Source organism: Peromyscus eremicus, chromosome X (genome assembly GCF_949786415.1).
Source record: "Peromyscus eremicus chromosome X, PerEre_H2_v1, whole genome shotgun sequence".
In the NCBI taxonomy this organism is placed as follows: Eukaryota; Metazoa; Chordata; class Mammalia; order Rodentia; family Cricetidae; genus Peromyscus; species Peromyscus eremicus.
The window spans coordinates 41,853,957-41,875,336 of record NC_081439.1 but is presented as its reverse complement, the minus strand read 5'-3'; positions in this window follow the sequence as shown (position 1 = coordinate 41,875,336).

Sequence of the window (21,380 nt, the reverse complement as noted above, 5' to 3'; positions counted from 1 at the left end):
AGAGGCTCTAGACCACAAAGTTCCAGTTTTTTTGTGGAGGACAGTGGACCAGAAGTGCAGGAACACAAATGTTCACACAGTACTTTGTGGGGAAAGAAGTCAACTTATTTTGTGAAGCCATCGAGATGATCTATTTTAACATGTTTACTCTTTCAGTTGGACAAGTAACTCTCTTAAATAAAGACCTAGTTATTCTATTAACTATTCTTCATTATCCCCACCACTGTGTCTCAGGGTAGGTGCCTCCCCTTTGATTAGCCAACATCTTAGGTATCTTCTCCCTGCTTTCTTGGTCACTTGTCTTAGAAGGCAGGTAACACTACCTTAACTCTCTTGTGGAAGAGTACTAGTTCCATGCTTGGTAATCCATTTGGGGCTGAAAGTCCCGCTCTAAAAATCCTTCCTAACAGGCTTGGCAACCATACGTAAATATGATTTCCAATAGCTTGTTGTGTCATTCTCGGGTATTGAATATGTATACATTAAGCTGTTTTTATGTTGCTTAGTTATTTCTTATTTTACAATGATTAGAGTGCATAGCTACTGTTTTTAGTACTGTTAGGTCAGAAGTCGTTAGCAATTTGGGAGTGGGAATTCTGAATTATTTATTTTGTATCATCAATAGTGGCCAATACACTGTCTTGCAGACTGAAGCACTCCGTAGATGATGACTTTAATGAGGCAGACAGCAGGAGGTTTGCTGAAAGACCTTATCTCTTCCAGCTTATTAATGTATGTATATTCATGAAGTACAGAGAGGTTGGTACAGTATTAACCTTTGCAGTCTGAGGGAAAATATTTCCTAAACTCTTGCCTAGAAACCAGCATGAATCATTCTGTCAAATTATGGAGGCATAATAGTTATCAAGTACATAGTTTAGTGACTTTTGGTAAATATAGACAAAAACTTTAGAACTGTAATATAAAACAATTCCTACATATCAAGAAAACCCTCTTGTTTTCCTTTAAACAAACCAAATCTCTTTATCACTGATACTCCTGTTGGCCCAGGAAGACACTGATCTTATTTTTATCACTAAAGATATTTGCCTATTCTAAAACCTTACACAAATAAAATCCACACTGTAGTTAGAGTTTTCTCTAGTTCCTCCTGGGCCCACAGCTGCTCAGACCCAAATAAACACAGAGAGACTTATATTACTTATAAACTGTATGGCTGTGGCAGGCTTCTTGCTATCTAGTTCTTATATCTTAAATTAACCCATTTCTATTCATCCATAAGTTGCCATGTGGCTTGTGGCTTACCAGTACTTTACATCTTACTTCTCATGGTGGCAGCGGTGGCTGGCAGCATCTCCTGACTCAGACTTCTACTTCCCAGAATTCTCTTCTCTGCTTGTCCCACCTATACTATACTTCCTGCCTGACTACTGGCCAATCAGCATTTTATTTATCAACCAAATCAGAGCAACACATTCACAGCATACAGAGCCGTATCCACAGCACCACACAGCATGTGCTGCTGCACATCGACTTTCTTTCATTCAACTTCATGCTGATGAGATCTACCTGATCTGTGCACATATCAGCACTTCATTTCTTTCTATTGCCGAGTGGCTGTCCATTGTGCATGTATCTCCTTGGTGGAAATTATTCATGTTTTTTTTTCTAGATTTCTAGTAGAGGGTTAATATGAATAGGGCTATTATGAAACTGCTATGGTACCCCAAACAAATTTCTCTTTAGACATATGTCTTTATTTCTCTTGAATAATACTTCAGAGTAGAACTGTTGGGTTATAGGATAAAGGTATTTTCTAACATTATAAGAAACTCTAGTACTTATAAACTCACAGAAGCTGTGGTTTCCTGCACAAACCTGTACAAGATCAGCCAAGCCAACATTCTAGCATGGAGTATGAAGGGATTCTTGAGCCCCCACACCTAAATGAAGATCTATAGACAGTTGCTGGCTGCTAGGGGAAAGAGTGTCAGTTTTCCTTAAGATAGGTTAACCATGCTCCAGTAGATGGTTCACACCATGTGTATGAGAATAATTTGGCCATATATATATATGTGTGTGTGTGTGTGTGTGTGTGTGTGTGTGTGTGTGTGTGTGTATGTGTGTGTGTAATTTAAAAAGACAGTAAGGTAGGGTGGAGGGAGAGAGGTGGAGATCAGAGCTGGGTATAGCTGGAGATAAACTGTTTGGCCTAATGGCTCAGGCTTCTTGCTATCTAGTTATTATATCTTAAATTAACCCATTTCTATAAATCTATACCTTGCCACGTGGCTCGTAGCTTACCAGTATCTTTACATGTTTCTTCTCATGGTGGAAGCTGGCAGCATCTCCTGACTCAGTCCTCCTGTTCCCAGTATTCTCCTCTCTCTTTGTCCCATCTATACTTCCTGCCTGGCTATTGGCCAATCAATACTTTATTTATTAACCAATCAGAGCAACACATTCACAGCCTACAGATATTCACAGCAGCTGGGAGGAGTCAGGAGTGAATATGATCAAATAAACTGTATAACATTCTCAAAGAATTAATAAACTATTATGAAAAATGAAACTAAAAACAGCCTAAGGTGGATGTGCCATTTTTCATTTTCAGCAGCAGTATGAAAGGCCTAGCTCCTCCACAAACTTGTCAACAGATAGTAATGAGAGGAGAGAAACTAAGAGAGGACTGGATAGGAAGAGAAGGAAATGGAGATGAAGACACAGCAGAGATGAGGAAGGGTGAAGAAAGGAAAGAAGGGGAATGAAAAAAATGGAAGGAGTAGAGAGGAGGGAGGGTAGGTAAGAGGCTGAAGAAGAGAGTGGAAGAGGCAGAAGACAAATGGAAGGGCAAACACAAAGCACACTTTCAGAAATGCAAAGATAAATACAGATTATTTTATTACTTTTGAGTTAGTGCTTTTGCTGTATACTCCAGCTTGGCCTGGAACTCACTATGTTGCCCAGGCTCATGTCCAACTTCCAGTCTTGATATATCAACTTTCTGAGCACTGAGATTATAGGCATGCACCACCACATGCCACCAGCCAGATGTGTACCTGCTCTGATATTTCACCAACTAGAATGCATTGCCTTTCAGGGAGTGAATATGAAGCAAAAGTCTTCCTGTTGTTGAAGGGCTGTTATGAGCATAGAGTTTAGGAAGCCAGCAGAAGTATAATTGTGATGAGAACATGAAAGTCTGGAACAATTATTTTCATGTAAGGAACTGGCAATAATAATTTCAAAGTTCTTGTTCATGTTGTGAAGCTTGGCTGCTTGGTACTTGCAGAAAACGTTTTTCTTTTTCTTTTATTAAATCGTAAGAATGAAGGGTTTACTCATTGTAGGCATATCAACACAGTGATCAGCAAAGGGGAAGTAGCCAGCAGCTATGACAGACATCATGGGGAGAGAGACAAAGGAGAGCAGGACATGCATTCTTAATGCCACCTCTGCCCAAACAAGCTCAAAGCTCATTTTGTTCAGCAGGAAAATCTAACGAACATTTTTGTGGCATACGATTTTCAGATCTGGTCTTCCTAGGTGAAAATATTGTCCTTCTGGTGATGATGAATTTCAATATAGAAAATCAAAAGGCATCCCACAGACTGAGAACAAACACAGGGGTCTTTAAAAAAATCCATCAGAGGTGACTTCCTTTATGAGTATTTGTTTAGTTTTCAAATTATTCTCTTTACTGAAACAATCCCAGATACAGAGTTTGAGACTCTTCAAAAAGTACTCATCAGCTTTAAATCTAAAAGAAAGTGAATGAGCTGTGTTCTCAGTCTTACTGACTGTGAATTCAGCAGATAGTGTCACAGGAGGGAAATTTAAAGCTAGAAGAAAATGAATGAGCTTTGTTTTTAGCCTGTCACAGGAGGGAAATTGGTAGTGTAACAGAGGAAATTGGTAGTATAAACTCACATTTAAAGAAACATCTGGGTCACTTACCACTAATCAACTTTCTGCAACACCCTCCCAGTCATTGTCAAGGCGAAGGGGGTGCATTTCTGCCATCTCCTTCTAATTAAGGCCCTTCCTGTTGTCTATTTATTATTTTCTTTTTCCTACAATATGTCCTTAACAATTGAATTTGACGAATCTGGTATATGTCATACACATGGGAAATGCAATCTCTTACATTTTCATTAATTTGATCAGTGTTGATGTCCTGATGTTATTTACTAGTTATAGTTCATGGTGCTAAGGATACAGTTGTGAACCAAACCAAACCAAACAGAAATCTGCCTTCGTACCAGCAGGGGGAGACAGACAATAAAACAAGAAATAAGTCAATTACAGCAAAGTTTTAAGAGGTGGTAGATACGGAGAAGAAAAGTAAAATAATGCAAATGGACAGTGTTGGGAGCAGGGAAGGGAATACAATGGGATGATGATGATGATGATGATGATGATGATGATGATGATGATCTATTATCAGTATGGGTATGATTGAAGCCACATTTCACCAGACTGGCAAAGCAGGACTTAGGTCACCACTCCTAAACTTAGGATTCACTACCATTACAACTAAAACTGTCACAATGTTTTGAGATAATCCATTTCCTACTCTGGAGAAACTGGAATTTGAATAGACTTAAGTTCTGTGCAGCTAGTGCCAACAGCATGTTTCGCAGAATTTACTGGTTGTCAGATGATTGGCCAAGCACAGAAATTAAGTAAGATACCAGCACTGCTGTCCAGTTTTAATGATGATGTAAATTTGTTCTCAGCCTGTTACACAGCCCACATGTGGAATCATAACCTGTTCTTATCCTTTCCTTGTAAACAGAATTCCATTCCTACTGCCCAGAAGTATTTTTTATAACATGGTTTTATTGCTGGCCTAGTATTTTTCTACATGTTATGATTACTGAACAATTCTATTATTTAATATGTACTATTATTAGTACATTTGCCTGCTTTTCAAACCTTCACTGTGATAATACTTCCATGTGTAATTTCAAGCACATTGATGATTTCACCTTTAAAATGATTTTTGAAAGGGTAGAATTTGAGATTCATAGGACATATATAAATTACAGGTTCAGGGGATACACATAATTGTACTGTTTTGCTGCAAATTACCATTTACCCACTAGAAAATACAAAATGTAATTTTATCACCCTAGATAGACAGAAAAGTGTTTATTGCCTTATATTCTCACCAATTCTTATATTGTCATTTCTTTTAATTTAGTATTTTAAAAGATGGCTCTTGTCATCATGGTTTTTTCAATTGCTGTATTTTTTTTGAGACAGGGTCTCACTACATAACTTAGTCTATCCAAGAACCTGTGATCTTTTTACCTCGATTTCCCAAGAGCTTCTTCATTGAGAAGACTTCTTCTAACATAAAAGCTCTCATAGTTTTGTTTTCTCGTATTTTTAGACAGGATCTTTCTATTTATCTCAGGCCAGATTTGAATGCACGATCCCTTTGCTTATCTGGAGTACCTGCATTACAGATGTCACCATGTCCAGAGAATCATAGCTTTTTATATTTTTTTTGTCTGTTGCAACCATTTTCTCAGTTTCAAACACACACACACACACACACACACACACACACACACACACACACACACACACACATTGCTTTTCAAGACAGTGTTTCTCGGTGTAACAGCCTTGGCTGCGCTAGAACTCGCTCTGTAGACCAGGCTGGGCTCGAACTCAGAGATCCACCTGCCTCTGCCTCCCAAGTGCTGGGATTAAAGGCGTGCGCCACCACCACCTGTCCAAAAACTATAATTTTTAAAATTGATTTTAAAGGGATACCTATTGGTGTTTTGATTTTTAACTCTTCAATTTGTCACTGACTTTCCCTGCTTTATTTCTAAGAATTGTGTTGGTCACTGCCTTAATTACATCAATAGTCTTTCAGTTTCTTTCTTTTTCTTCTTCTGTCCCTCCTTCCCTCCCTCCTTCCCCCCTCTCTATGTTTCTCTCTCCCTTGCAGGTTCTCACTATACAGTAAAGCTGATCTGAAATTCACTATGAAGGCCTAGTTTGCCTTGAACTTGAAATCCTTCTGTTTCAGACTCTAAGGTCTGGGATTACAGGCATGCACCCCTAGGCTTTACTTAAATACACATACATAAATGTGTGTGTGTGTGCTTGTGTCAATATACATAATATTATGTGTGTGTGTGAAACTTAGCTAATAGTATTATAGTAATATCTGAATTGTATTTTTTTTATAGAAGTTTTGATGTGGTGCTATGTACTTTCCCCCAAATCCTCATCTAATAGTTCCAGGACTGGGGATATTCATTTAATAATGTATTTTTTGTCCGCAAATGTAAAATACTAAAAACATCTCAAGCTAATTCCTTGTAAGAATTACATGAAGTCGCTGCATGGGGGTCAAAAGTAGGATGCTTGAAATCTCTTGTGACTTCCTCTAATATGAATATCTTACAAAAGTGAAATCCCCTTTTATTGATAGATGATATAGAATATTGCAATAATTGAAAACCTAAACTCAGTTCCTGAAGAATTCACATGAGTCTACCCACGACATTTCAACTAGCAAGAACAGCATAGGTATGAGAGGAAGTCGGTGGGTTTGACAAACATTTTTATTCCTTAAAGTACATGTAAGTGTCACAGACTGGATTTAAAGACACAATTCTTTTCTCCCTGTGGACTTTGGGGTCCACTTCAAACAGCTGAGCTGGCTTACTGAGCAGAGCTTCCACTGCAGCATCTTTCCTGCTCTCCAGCTTCTCCCTGCTGGCTTCATTATTGAAAACGTGCTACTGTCACATAGAAATGATGCTGCTCACTAAGTACGCACAATAGCATTTTCTTTTTGCACTGTTTTTCTTCCAAGTATAACAATAAGCCATTTTGCCTTTGTGAAAAAAAGATCACAAGCTTCTCTGACTACTCCCAGGCTTACAGTGTGACATGAGTGGCAGCCCAAGTGACTGATCCATAACCTTTGGGCACTCAGGCAATTAAGTTGTCTGTAAGCTTTGCTGTGCTAGCAGAGCAAATAAAAACACATGGGGATCTAATTCTGAGTTAGCAAAGCTGTCTTTTCATGATGTTTTATGGAACAGGAATTTTTCTTTAAGAAAAAATTCTATAGAGAACAATGAAAATTATTTATGTTTTTCTATTTGATCACTACGAAACATAAGCTTACATCTTTTGTTCATCTTTGTCCACGCCTACAGTTTCCCCAACTCAACCTTTAGCATTTTCTTCTACAGCCTTTCAACATAGCTTGGAACAGGAGTTAGGAAATCCAAATTTCTTGGGCTGTGGATACAGCTCCGTAGCAGAGTGCTTGCTTAGCCCTCATGAGACACTAGATTTGATCCCCAACACTGGAAAAGAAAACAAACAAACAGAACCAGAAAACAAGTTTCTGATTTTCAAAGAAAAATGAAAGTCAAAAATAACCCTTGCAAAGAAAACTTGCAGTATTTTCATTCCCACGATGCTGGGAGTTGTCAATGATTTTATTTTCCCTAATGAGGCAATAACTCAAGAGCTGGTCCTCTTCTGTCATAAGACAAATATTATGAAACAGAACTGTCATTTGTCTCAGAGCTATGCTTTGTGCAGAGGCGTATGTGAATGTGCTTGTAAGGAAAAAAAGGCATTTTCTCAGCCAGGAAAGAATGAGCTGTAATAGACTTATTACTAAGTGGTTTATCATAAAAATCTCAGTCCTAGAAAAGAACGTTAAAGGTCATATGGTTCATTCTCCTGTCTACAAATTTGCTCATTCAAAGCAGAACGTTCAAGTTAACACATTTTAGAAGCCTCTAAACATTATCATTTCCTAGTAAGACCTCTTTCCCAAAAATGATCTGTGACACATATATTCTTCCAATTGATTGTCTTTAGAACTTCATGACATTGAGAAAAATTGCACACATTCTGTACTGGGTTATAATGTTCTTAGGAAAATGACGTGGTGTTTTGTTTTTCCCCAGGAGAATGACTGGCTCACTTTCCTGTTTGGTTTTGCTGCTATTTACCGGCTGTAGGACAATAGTACTTCTCCATCTGTCCTGCAGTTCATTATGACATTAATGGCCCTCCAAGCACCACACTACCTTGTCTATGCCCATGTGTGTTTCTCACAACCCTACTTCATAGACAGTACACAAGGCATGTGACTTTCTCTGGCCAATGGAACATTAGAGAATATGACATGAGCTGGTAAAGTGCTTGTGCATTGAGGGCTGCCTTCTGTTTTCTTTTTTGCATGTGCATATGTGTTTGGTGTGTGTGTGTGTGTGTGTGTGTGTGTGTGTGTGTGTGTGTGTGTATGTGTTTTCTTGTGTGGGGGCATGTGTGTGTAGGTGCATGTGTACCAATATTCACATGCATGTGAAAGCTCAAGGCTGATGTTGAGAGTCTTCTCCCATTTGTTCTCAACTTTATATTTTGAGCCAAGGTCTTTCACTTGAACTCAGAACTTGTCTAATAGGTTACTCTGTGTAGCCTGTTTGCTATGGAGATGACCCATTTCTGTTTTCTAAGCACTAGGATCACAGATGGGCCACTATATGCACCTTGTATTTGTATAGATGCTGTAGGGCTAAACTCCAGTTTTCTGTTTTGCTTTTTATTTTTGGCGACTCCCATAAGATTCTTTTGCAAGATATATGTGGCACATTAACATCAATAATAACACAGACATGTAAGTTATGCCATCTAAGAACATTATGTCCAAGACTGAAATTGCATAAAATATTACCAGGAGGAGAAACCCATAGATGAACACTTTGTTTTTCTCCTGTAATCCTGCTCACTTAGAAAAAGTCTAACCTTGAGCACAGCTAACTTTCATTCTATTTTGCCTTAATATTAAAGAAGCTAAGCACTGCAGGAAAATAACAACAACACAACAATCTATTGTGACAAATTTCTAATAGGCAGACCTTCAACACAACTGATTAATTACATTGCTATTCTATCTCTATTGAAATAAATAAATTTGAGACAAACATTTTATACTTTATTACCTTTTCTTATATGTCCACATTCCCTATCTCCAGAAACATTGATTAAAATGGAAATATTGGTAAGTAGGGTGAATTTTCACAAACTTTGAAAATGTAAGTTTTGGCAAATAGTGTAAACAGTATTGTGATCAAGGTAGAGAACATTTCCATCATTTCAGAATGTTCTTTCAGGCCTGTTTGTAGATGTGTTTTCATTTCTCTTGAGTAAATAGTTGCAGTAGATTAGCTGGACCAAAGGATAACAACATTTGCTTAGAACTTACCACAGATATAGGATGTAGTAAATTTGCCAGCACCACAGCAGACAGCTTTACAGCAAGGTTCTCTGACAAATACCCAATGGCTTTTTGCTTGCCATTTCAAGTTTGTGTCAACCTCCACTGGGATCCAGGCACAACTCCCCACCAAGGTCTGAATCTCATCTCTTGTAATGTACTTACTTCTAAGTTTTTCTTTCTATGGCTGTTCTCTTCAGCCCTAGAGACGGTGGCTGGTTCCTCAATCTGATATTCCTCTAGAATGTTTCACTTCTCTTAGTACATAATTCAGTTACTAGTTAGCAATCATTCACATTAAAAGTTCCCTGTACAGATCACTGATATGGCTCCTGTCTCTTACCTCAATTTAATTATCAAACCTCATTTTTCTATTGTGCTACAGGTGATACTCTGAAAAACAAAGCCAAAAAGTAAGAGAATGACAAGAAAAAGGTCTTCTGAAATATCTGTCCCTTCTGGTTTCTATTGTTGGTAGCCAAACCAAGCTGCCATTTTTATTTGAATAAATGCAACAGTATAGTATCAGGTTTTTCTACTTTTTCATTTGCTTTATTCCCAGGCATCTGCTATTCACCTCTATCTAAAGCCAGAGCAAACTCTTAATAGAAATAAGTTTATATTACTATATTTTGAAGTGCTCCAATAGAGACTTCTGGTTTGTGTTTAGAGAAGTGTGGCACTATAGGGTCTATCTCACCCAACTGTATAGGGAAAATTGAGACAAATTTAACTGCAAATTAATAATTTTTGTTGAACCTTCAAAAAACTGAGGTACTAAGGCACCCATATAACTACAGATTTGAGGAAATTCAAGTTATATGGACGTTTGAGGAAAGGGAGTTATAGGACATGAACATTTGCTAATTTGGGGCAGATGCTGCTGGGTCCCATGTGAATTGGAATGGGGATTTAGTTACGTGCTTTTGGCCATGTATAGGTTAGTTAGAAGACCTTATTCTTTTGTGGATTTTTTTTCCTATAAACCTTACTAAGGCCGGGCGGTGGTGGCGCATGCCTTTAATCCCAGCACTCGGGAGGCAGAGCCAGGCGGATCTCTGTGAGTTCGAGGCCAGCCTGGACTAGCAAGTGAGTCCCAGGAAAGGCGCAAAGCTACACAGAGAAACCCTGTCTCGAAAAACCAAAAAAAAAAAAAAAAAAAAAAAAAACCTTACTAAGAATTTATAAGAAAGTTCATATAGAATTCTGATAGATCGTCTATCATGCTACTAGTTAAGGGAGAAGGAACAACAGTGACTACTCAAAGTCTATTCAATCCTCATCATATTTCCTACTTCATCTATGCAACAAAAGCGTGTATTTATATGGGGAAGAGCAGTAAAACAGTCTCATTTTGGGGCACCACTGAATACTCACCAAAGCTGGGGAAGTCAGCAAATTGAAGAAGCCCTCCCATTTTTGAAGGAAAGGTAAGAGTATGCACACATCAGGCCAAACCTACAGACACTATAGCATTTTCAAAAGCTTTACCCGCAAGACTCATGGATGCAACACTTCCTTAAAAATGAGGCTTAAGACATCATTAGATAATGCTACTATCCCCTGGCCTTACCACGGTGTGATAAGTATCAATTTAAAATAGTAGGAGAATAGAACTGGTGATATGCAAGAGACATAGTCTCTCTGTGGTAGAACAAAAACAGAAAACACATAGCCAATAGAGAAAGAGACATTCAGAAAGTAACCCCAAGCAAACCACCCATACTCTAAAGAGTAGATAGAAACAGAGCAATTTAAAACCTGTTTCTGACCAAGGGTAACTATAGTAACAACAACAATAAAAATCTCACACCATGACCAGGTTACCATAGACTTCTGCTAACAGCTTAGAAGAAAATTCATGCTCATTTTTAAGCATAAGAACATATACTTTGGTATTTATTGGTCTTACACATGTTAGTAGCTGCCAGCATAGAAATGAAGTATAACAGACAAATTGGCAAGAATATATACCCTCCCAAGACACAAAACAATCACCAGAACCAGATTCAGATGTGGCACACATGGTAAAAAAAAGATGGAAAGTTAGTATAATTATGACTAATGGAAAAAGTAGAAAACATTTCTGCAAAAACATAGAAATGATAAAAAAATCAAATGGAAATATTAAAAAATAAAAACCAAAGTAACACAAATAAGCAATGTTTTGTCAAATGGCCTTGACTTGAGTGGTAAACTAGAGTATCAGAAGGAAAACAGCGAACATAGTAGATTAAATATTTGTAGAACTATCTTACACCATAAGTAGTGGTACATACACATGTGCTATTGCAACACTTAGGAGGCCAAGGCTAGAAGACAGTGAGTTCAGATTGTGCGTTTGGGCTGTGAATTTGAGGTAAATTTGAACTACGTGACTTCCAGGTCAGCTTGGGCTACACAATTCACCTCTCCAAAAGGAAAGGAATAATAGTCTAGAATTTTCAAAGACTAATGATTATTAGAAAATAATAGACTCAAGGGGCCCATAGAATACCAGAAAGGATGAATAACACAACAGACACATGTATTATATTCTATGTGTTTTAAAATAGGCCATTGCTACCTCCAAATAATATGATCTCACATCACACTAAGGATAACTAGCACATTCACTTAGCAACAAATGTTGCTTCAAACAGAATTATCAAAAAATGTCCTATTATTTACACATTGAAGCTTTATTTACCAATAAAGAAGAATGGAATGATGTCATTTGCCAGAAAATGAATGGGAATAGAGATCATCAAGAGAAATAAGGCAGACTCAGAAAGACAATATCACATTTTGTTTTCCATTTATATAATGTAGATCTAAAGACACACACACACACACACACACACACACACACACACACACACATGTCATGGAAGTACAAGGGAGATAATTTGGGGATAAGAAGTAGACAAGTAGGAGACAAAGGAACAAGAGAAGGTAATAAAGGTGAGTATGAACAAAGTCCAAGATATACATGTATAAGAATATTTTAATTGGAACTCATTCTATTGTATACTAGTTAAAAAGCAGAAAATGGGAACAATAACCTTTATCGATTGTCACATTTATTTTAATGTGTGCCTACACATCCTGCTCGTTTGTTTGACACAGAGTCTCATTATGAAGCTATTGGTCTTCAGCTTGGAATTCTCCCTGCTCAGTGTCCTGAGTGCTGGAATTATAGGTGTTCATCACCTCATACTGATTCAAATGTCCTTGATATGCCAGGAAGTAAGGCTTAATTCTTTCTCATTCCCCTTGAGTGTGGTGTAGTCTTAGTAACTGTTTCTAATGAACAGAATGTTGGAAAGTGGGATGGAACATTGCAGAAGAGCCTCTCAACAGACCATTTAACCAAGAGGTCAAGGTTAATATTGCCTGGGCTAAGCCATTGATGTCATGTGCATGCTTTGGTGTTACCTTACTCATAAATCCACAATATCAATCAAATCGTGAGATAACTTCAGAGAAACCTGACTTGAGGGGCCTTGTACAAAGTATTTGACCAGTATTCTTCCAAAATGTCAAGGCTGGGCTGGGAATGCAGGTCATTGGTAAAACACTTGCTTAGTATGCACAAGGCCCTGGGTTTAATGCTAGGCACTGAAAAAAAAATTATCGGAATCATATAAATTAAGTACTAGATGACTAACTCCACATGGAAGAGAGTAAAACATCATGATAACTAAATATAGTATCTATCCTGGATTGTATCCTGGTATAGAAAATTTATATTATGTGGTGGTTTGAATGAGAAATGTCCCCCATAGGCTCAGGCATTTGAACACTTGGTCCCCAGTCAGCAGTGCTGACTGGAGAGGTAGAGGAGATGGGGCCTTGTTGAGGAAGTATGGCACCAGGGGTGGGTTTTAGGGTACACAGCCTCACCCTACTACCAGCTGACTCTCTCATTTCATGCTTGCTGTAAAGATGTGATCTGTTAGCTCCTACTCTTCTTGCCATTCCTGATACCACGATTGCCTGCTGCTGTTCTACCCCACCATGATAGACTATTATCCCCTCTGGAAGCTGGAACTGTGGTCCCAAATAAACCCTTTCCTTCCTTCAGCTGTGCATGGCCAGTGTTTTATCACAGCAACAGAAAAGGAACTAAGACATATTAGTTCAAAAATAGATAAAATTAGAATAACTCTAGTGTATGCTGTTGCATGAATGCTAATTTCCTAGTTTGAATCATTGTACAACAGTTAAGTAGAAAGTTAACATTATAGGAATCTGTAGGAAAAGCACATAATAATTCTCTGTACCAACTTTGCAGCTATTTTAAAAATTTATTCTTTATATTTGTGAATTTCACACATGTATACAATGAAATATTTACCCCATCTCCTCTTCCATATTCCCCTACATGTTACCTTACAACTTCAGGTAATTTTTTTTGCTAACCCAGTAAGTCCAATTAGTGCTGCCCATATAAGCATGGGAGTGGGGCCATTCCCAGAAGCATGGAAAATTTACCAGTAATCCCATCCTCTAAGAAGTCAATGATTCTATCTCTCCCAGCAACTATCCACTGCCACTGACTCTTCAGTAAAGGGTGGGGCCTGAAGATGGCTCCATCTTTGTGTAGATTTTGGCTATCTTGGTCTTGTGCAGGTACACAGCTACTGTGAGTTGATGAGTGTGAGAGCCATGTCACATCCAGAAGACATCATTTCATAGCATTCTCCTGCCTCTTCTAGCTCTTTCAATTTTTTTCTGCCTCTTTTTCTACAGTGTTCCCTGAGCCTTGGTGGTGGAGTTAGTATAGATGTTCCATTTAGGGCCGAGTCTTATTCTCAGTACTGTGACCAGTTAAGCATCTGATTGCTGTCTACTGAACAATGAAGCTCCTCTAACCAAGGTTGAGAGCAGATCAGGTCTAGGAGTATAAATATAAATATTCAGAATATAATTTGATAGCATGATCATTCAGAAAATAAATAAACAATAAAAAATACTAGCTTCTACCTTACGATCTGCCTGCCGAGCCATGAGGTTTTGACTGGGATTACAGTATGAGGCATGGAATTCCCTCCTGTGGAGGAGGTCTCAAATTCAGTCAGAAAGTAGTTAACCCATGGCAGTCATACCAATATTGTATCATTGGGAACATCTTGCTTGGGAGGTCAGTATTGTAGCATGCAGGGTCCAGCACTAGGTTAGACAATTGATGTTGTTTCTCTCCTAGCAGCCTACAAAGCACCTTCTAGCACGAGGAAAGCTAGCTAGCAAGCAGGGAAGAAAGTCCCCAGTCAGTTTGAGTTTTCCTGCAGCCAAAGTTGTGGGTTTTTTTTTCTGCAGTAAGGCCTTCTCATGTAGGGCGATAGCAATAGCCTGTGTTGTTTTGGGAGTCTGGGCATCTCTGACCAGTAACTTACAGGAATGTATCATATGCCTTGCACTGTGATTTTCATGTAATAATCCATGTCTTCTGAGAGTGGTTTTGTCTACCCATACAAAATAATTCTGTTGGAACTCCTTTTTTTAAAATTTGTATTTTGAAATTAGTTTAGTAATTTCATAAAGCTTTTTCATACATCCTTAGTTTGGGTTAACCCACTGTATCAGTTATATTTCACTTTGCTATGATAAAACACCATGACCAAGGGCAACTTAAGGAAGAGAGAGTTTAGTTTGGCTTAAAGCTCTAGAAGGATAAAAGTCCATCATGGGGATTAGCCATGAAGGTACCATGCAAACTTCCAAAGGAGTGAAGCATCCAACAGACCTACCCAGATGTGACACCTATGAACTACAATGACCAACATGGCATGATAACCCCAAGGCTGCAAAAGGGGCATGCATACCTCAGCAGTAACCAACAGCTCTCTAATTGAACTTAAAACTTTATCAACAAATAGAAAATCATGTCTGATACTGGATATCTATCCAACTTCTCAGGGCTAGTAAAGCCATGGATCTTGGAGGAGAATCTACAAGCACCATTTTAGTAAACCAGCATAATCCCCAACTATATTCTAAATATTTGACCTTATACCTACACATAATTGTAGTCTTCACCCCTCATCAAAGAAAGTTTTCTTTGCAATGAAAGAAATTCACCATTATAGAAAATGACAACTGATCAAAACGCAGAGTTGTAGAGCCCTGTCCAACCAATACATCTATAACACAACTCCTGCACCTGCGACTCAGGGTTCATTGTAGAAGACGGGCCCGAAAGATTGTAAGAGCCAGAGGAGCAGGAGGTCTGCTGTGAGATCGCATCTCCTAGAAATAACAGGGAAGCTACACCCATGAAATCTTACAAACATGGCTGCCCAAACATGACCTGAACAAGGATGACACCAATAGACATGTTGATGTAGAAGGGGAGAACCTCAAGAGGCTAGTTAAAAAACTACAGGCATGTTTTCATGCCCCTCCAAGACTTAAATAGGAGTGGCTTTACTTCAGATTACCCATAATTTTACTGTTATTATTTAGGCGATGTTTCCAAACACCAGTTGCTCTCCTGACTTTATACAGTCTAAATCACGTGAATTTGCCTTGTGATTGTATACAGCTTGAACTCAAGTGAACTTTGCTCATATGACTTTGTCCAACCTTCAGGATACCCTCAGAATATAAATTGTCTGATGCCCTTAATAATGTTGGCTATTGCCTGGGAGGAAAAAGATCTATAGGCAACTAAGGAATATTGAGAACAAAAGAAACAGTCTTCCCCAGGGTAACAAATTGGTTACTAACCAACACCTAACAATTAACCAATGTTAATCTTGAGAACAGGTACATACAAGTAACATTATCCAGACTGATTAGGTTTTCTTTATTTTTAGAAATAAATATAACAACAGTTAATGAAAAGAGATGCCATGAATTTGAAAGAGAGAAAGGAGGGATATAAGGGAGGTTCTGGAGGGAGGAAAGGGAAGGGGGAAATGCTGTAAGTATACTATATTCTCAAAGATGAAATTTAAAAAGTCTCTATCATTGTGGGGAAGTATGGCAGCACATGGTAGGCACAGCAGCAAGAGCAAGAAGCTGAAAGATCACATATTCAAACACCAGCTGAAGCACAGTGAAAGAACTGCAAATTGGGTGAAACTGTAAACGCTCTGTGCTTGCCCCTAGTGAGGGACTTCCTCCAAGGCTGCACCTCCTTAAGGTCCTATAACATCCCCCAATAGCACTGTCAACTAGGTCCAAGTGTTGAAATACCTGAAGCTATGGGAATCAGTTCTCATTCAAACCACCCCGCAACAATTATTCCTTCCTGTTCCCTGCCACCCCATCCCTGCTTAATCTTTTAACCCTCTCCTTTTTTCATTTTACATGTTCTCCACATTTACATTTTTATATGTTGAGTAGTTAGATAATAGGTATTCATGTGGAATTTTAATGAGAGTCCCAGAGATACTTGCAGGGGACCAGCAATGCTTTAAACGTAATAAGAGTGACTGTGTTTGCATTTTCTCATGTGATGCCATTGCACTTATGGTGCAAATAAATGTAAAATAAAAGTAGTTTTTAGCACAAACCAAGATACTATACCAGCTAAAGCCAATACATATCATCTTTTTCACCTGCAAACACTTGTAAAAACAAAGGAAATCCACTTTCACTAATTAACATTATTGAGTATGCAGCAATTTTAATCACTTAATGATTAATTTATCAAATTTTAAGTTTTAAAATACACATATTTTTATAGTATGTGTGATGATATGAGACTTAGGCTGCGAACCAAAGAACGATGCTTGTCTCAAGGTAATATGACTTGTGGGACTCTGAACTGGGAATTGAATGATTTGCCTTGTTCAGGGAACAATAATTTTACTTGAAAGAGGGACTGGTAAACAAACTAAGCTTTTTTTTTTTTTTTTTTTTTTTGGTTTTTCGAGACAGAGTTTCTCTGTGTAGCTTTGCGCCTTTCCTGGAACTCACTTGGTAGCCCAGGCTGGCCTCGAACTCACAGAGATCCGCCTGGCTCTGCCTCCCGAGTGCTGGGATTAAAGGTGTGTACCACCACCGCCCGGCTTCTAAGCTTTTTTTTTTTTTTTTTTTGATGTGTCTAGCAGACGTTCTCTCATATATGAACAAAGTGAGACTGTCACTATAAAAAAATTGACCAACTGTATTCATTTTCAATGACACAATTTAAGCATTCATGTAAAAATGATCATTTTGGAAAGTTATATTTACCACTGTCAGCTTGATGAGCTTCTCAAGACTTTAAGAATTTTCTTTTGATGACACTGGTGTTCATAGTATTAAAAGTGATTATTTTAGAATATATTACATAATGAATGAAATGTGTCAATTCTGAAGAGCTGTAAAATTAAGTGAAAAACTATTTTCTAAATAACTAATTTCTGATGTTGCGAAGTTATGCATGGATAAAAGATCCATTCAAAGTGTGAAATAGCCTACTGCCTGTGCTGTTGTTGTTTTGTGATGAGGTCTTACTGTATTGGTCAGTCAGACCTTTAATGTTTGATCCTTTTGCTTCTGCATCTCAAGTGCTAGGATTACAGGTGGGTACTACCATGCCCAGCTAGGCCAATTACAGAATATGAACTTCTTGTTCTGAGTTCCATTTTGGAACACTAATAATCCCCCATTTGTCAGGCTTTTGTGTCACATCAAAGAGAATATCAACAGATATCAGAAGAAATCTAGAAAGTATTGTTTCTCTTTCAATTTACATATGCATATGACATAGATTTTCCTTTGTTTACTTTAACCAAAAGGAAAAAACAGGTCACAGCAGAAGCAAATATAAGAACCTAGTTAATACCTATTAACTCAGATATTAAAGGGCTTTGCAAATATATACAAATCAAACTTATTTGCCTATTACTTTATTTTTGCTTTATTTTCCTGTTTTGTAAGCATATATTCATATGTGTGCATGTGAATTTACATGTATCAATAAGTTTATATTTCTCAGTTTAATTTAAAATATTTATTATTATTTTATTTTATGTGCATGGATGTTTTTACCTGCATGTATGTTTGTGCACCACATTTATGTCTGGTGCCTGTAAAGGCCAGAAGAAGTTGGATCCCTGGAACTGGAGCCATGAGATAATTGTGAGTTGCCATGTGTTTGCTGGAAATTGAACCTAGGTCTGCTGGAAGAGCACCAAGGACTCTTAAGCACTGATACCTCTCTCTCCAGCCCCTTAATTTTAAGTTATTTTAAATTTATTAGATTTAATTGTTGCATGAATCCTAAATGGTCTTAGAATAAAAAAACCAGAGCCAGATATTGGGATAAATGCTGAAAGATCAGAGAGACAAAGGAACTAGAGAAACTTCTCACCACTACCGAATCCTCAGGCCAAATGGAAGGCGAGATCCTATCTCCACAAATCCCCTGACTGAAAGCCTCTGAGTTCTCAGCTGAAAGGGCTTCTAGTTCCTGTCTCCTCACACCTTATATGTCTTTCTCTGCCCTCCATTTCGTTTTTTAGTGCTGGGATTAATGGCATATGTGTTTCCCAAGTGCTGGGATTAAAGGTGTGTGCCACCACTGCCTGGCTCTGTTTCTCTCCTAGACTGGATCAATCTCATGTAGACCAGTGTGGCCTTGAACTGATAGAGATGCAGACAGATCTCTTCCTCCTGAGTGCTAGGATTAAAGGTGTGTGCCACCACTGCCTGACCTCTATGTTTAACTCTGTGGCTGGCTCTGTCCTCTGATCTTCAGGCAAGCTTTGTTTCTTAGATTATAAATATCACCACATTTAATCATTTTATTTTATGTATACATGTTATGCTTATATGTGAGTCCGTGTATTATGTGTGAGCTTGGTGCCCTCAAAGGTCAGACAAAGGCACCAGATCCCCTGGACCTGGAGTTGCAGATGGTTGTAAACCACTATGTGGGTGCTAGGAATCAAACCTGGGTCTTCTACAAGAGAAACTAGTGCTTTTCGGAACAGAGCTATCTCTCCAGCCCTCAGTTTTAATTTTAATATGAAAAATATTGTATTGATAGATAGGACCCAAACACTCCAGTTTTGTGGACCCCGAACAGTTTTGAAGAGATAGAAATGCCTGGAGACTAACAACATTGAAGAATGAGGCTTCAGATGAAAAGTTTTTGGTTTTTTTCTGGAAGCTTTTAGGATCATTTAGTTACCTCCAGAAACGGCTAATTTCTTGATGATGTGCATTGGTCTGGGTTGATTGGGTTCATCCTGTGTGGGTCTTATCCGTTAGAAAGCTTATTTCTTTCCATTCCAGGTCTTAGGTCTTTCTTTGTTGAACTATGTGGATGGACTAGCGAAGGTTCTTCCACTCTTTGTCTGCTGTGTATAGTGCTGGCTGCCAGAGGGTGGCTAGGTGGCAAAGTGTGCAGCTCTCAATTCTTGGTGTGTCGATTTTATTTAATTTCTATGTTTGTAAGATAATACCTTAGTTCTCTGCTGTCTCTGATGGGCCACAGTCCAGCAGTTCTCACGTTTGCATGTGTATAAAGAACCTCTGAAAATTATGTTAAAGTGCAAGTTCCTTGGCCTTGATTTCACTCATAATCAACAAAGAATAAGTATCCTGTTTCTGAAAGAAGGGTAGTCACCTAAGAGGAGACAGAAAATGTAGGCATCTGACCCTCACCAGATTCATTGCAGCTTCTCCCACACATCCCAAAGCACTGGTGTGAGGATTAATCTTTACCCTCAACTTTACTGGATTTAGAATTATCTTCTTGGTATGTTTATGAAGGTGTTTCTTTTAAGGTTTGATTGAGGAGGGAAAATCCATCCTGAATGTGGGTCCTAGACAAAATTAAAAGAAGGCAAAGAGATAATATATAGATATATATTTAAATATATATTGTATGTAAGACATTTAAATATAAATAATAGTATATAATTTATATAAGTAATTTATAAAGATATATAAACATACAACTATATATAAAAGATGTAAATATATATATGTAATATATATATATTTCTTGCTCTTGTGACTGGGTTGGTTCCTAAAAAGTTACTTACTGTCATTTGACTGGAATTTGGTGATGAGTATGTTCAATAACTATCTGTAACTTGGGCTATCTGCAGCTGAGGGCAATTCTTAAAGTGTGACTCAGCTCTGAGTTATCAGTCACTAACATTCCCTAAAGAGTATGTGTGTATAGAGAGGGGCGGCTCATGTTTCCTACACAGTTGTCCATTGCCCTTTAGCAATTAAAACAATAGGCGTGTCATCATTTCGTCTTTTAGGGCAAATGAATGACAGGACAAAGTCAATTCTAATTCAGGCACAGGAGGCTTTAGACTCAAGGAATGGAGAATGTAGTTGAGAACATTGAACAGCTGGCCATTGACAGTAACGTTGAGAACACTAAACAAGACAGATGTAGAAAGACATATTGAAAGAAACAATTCAAGTCCATCTTACTTGGAGGAAGGAGGCATCCAAACTGTAAGAAAAAAACACATTCCTTAATTGATAATTATGTAAGGAGGGTTGAAAATCAACTGCAGTTGAAATTAAGTTATTGTCATTTGTATAAGAAAGCCTTAGGAACATTATTGATTATTACTATTAATAATTGATATTGATATGGGATCTCATGTATTCAGACTTACCTCAAACTTATCATGTAGTCAAGGGTGATCTTGATTCTGATTCTCCTAACTCTTATCTCCTGAGTGCTCGAATTATAGGAATGCATCTCCATACTTTGTTTATGTATTTTTAGGGATCCAACCCAGGGTTTGTATATGCTGGACAAGCACACTACCAATTAAGATACACCCCCAATCTCATGAGACATGTTTTAAGTGCCAAAGATAACTAGTTTAAATATATTAAGTAAAAAATATAGGTAAATACATCAGGTGGCTATAGGCTGGAGCTCTGGACAATCAGATGGTTCTTCTTGATATCCTCATTTACTGGCTGTAATGTATTTTGCAAGTTATTTCCCTATTAGCTTTGGTACCACTTATGAAGTGGGGATAATGCCTTATATACTAGATTACTGCGGAGATCAATAGAGTAAGATAATCCCTGGCACATAGGAATTAGTGATCAATATTGTATACATTTATATCAGTAATAGGTCCTGGACTTCACTATCACCTTAGAAAATGAGTACCATGAAGAATTCAGAATAATTTGTTACCCCATTTTATTTTATACTCATCTGCCTCTCACAAACATG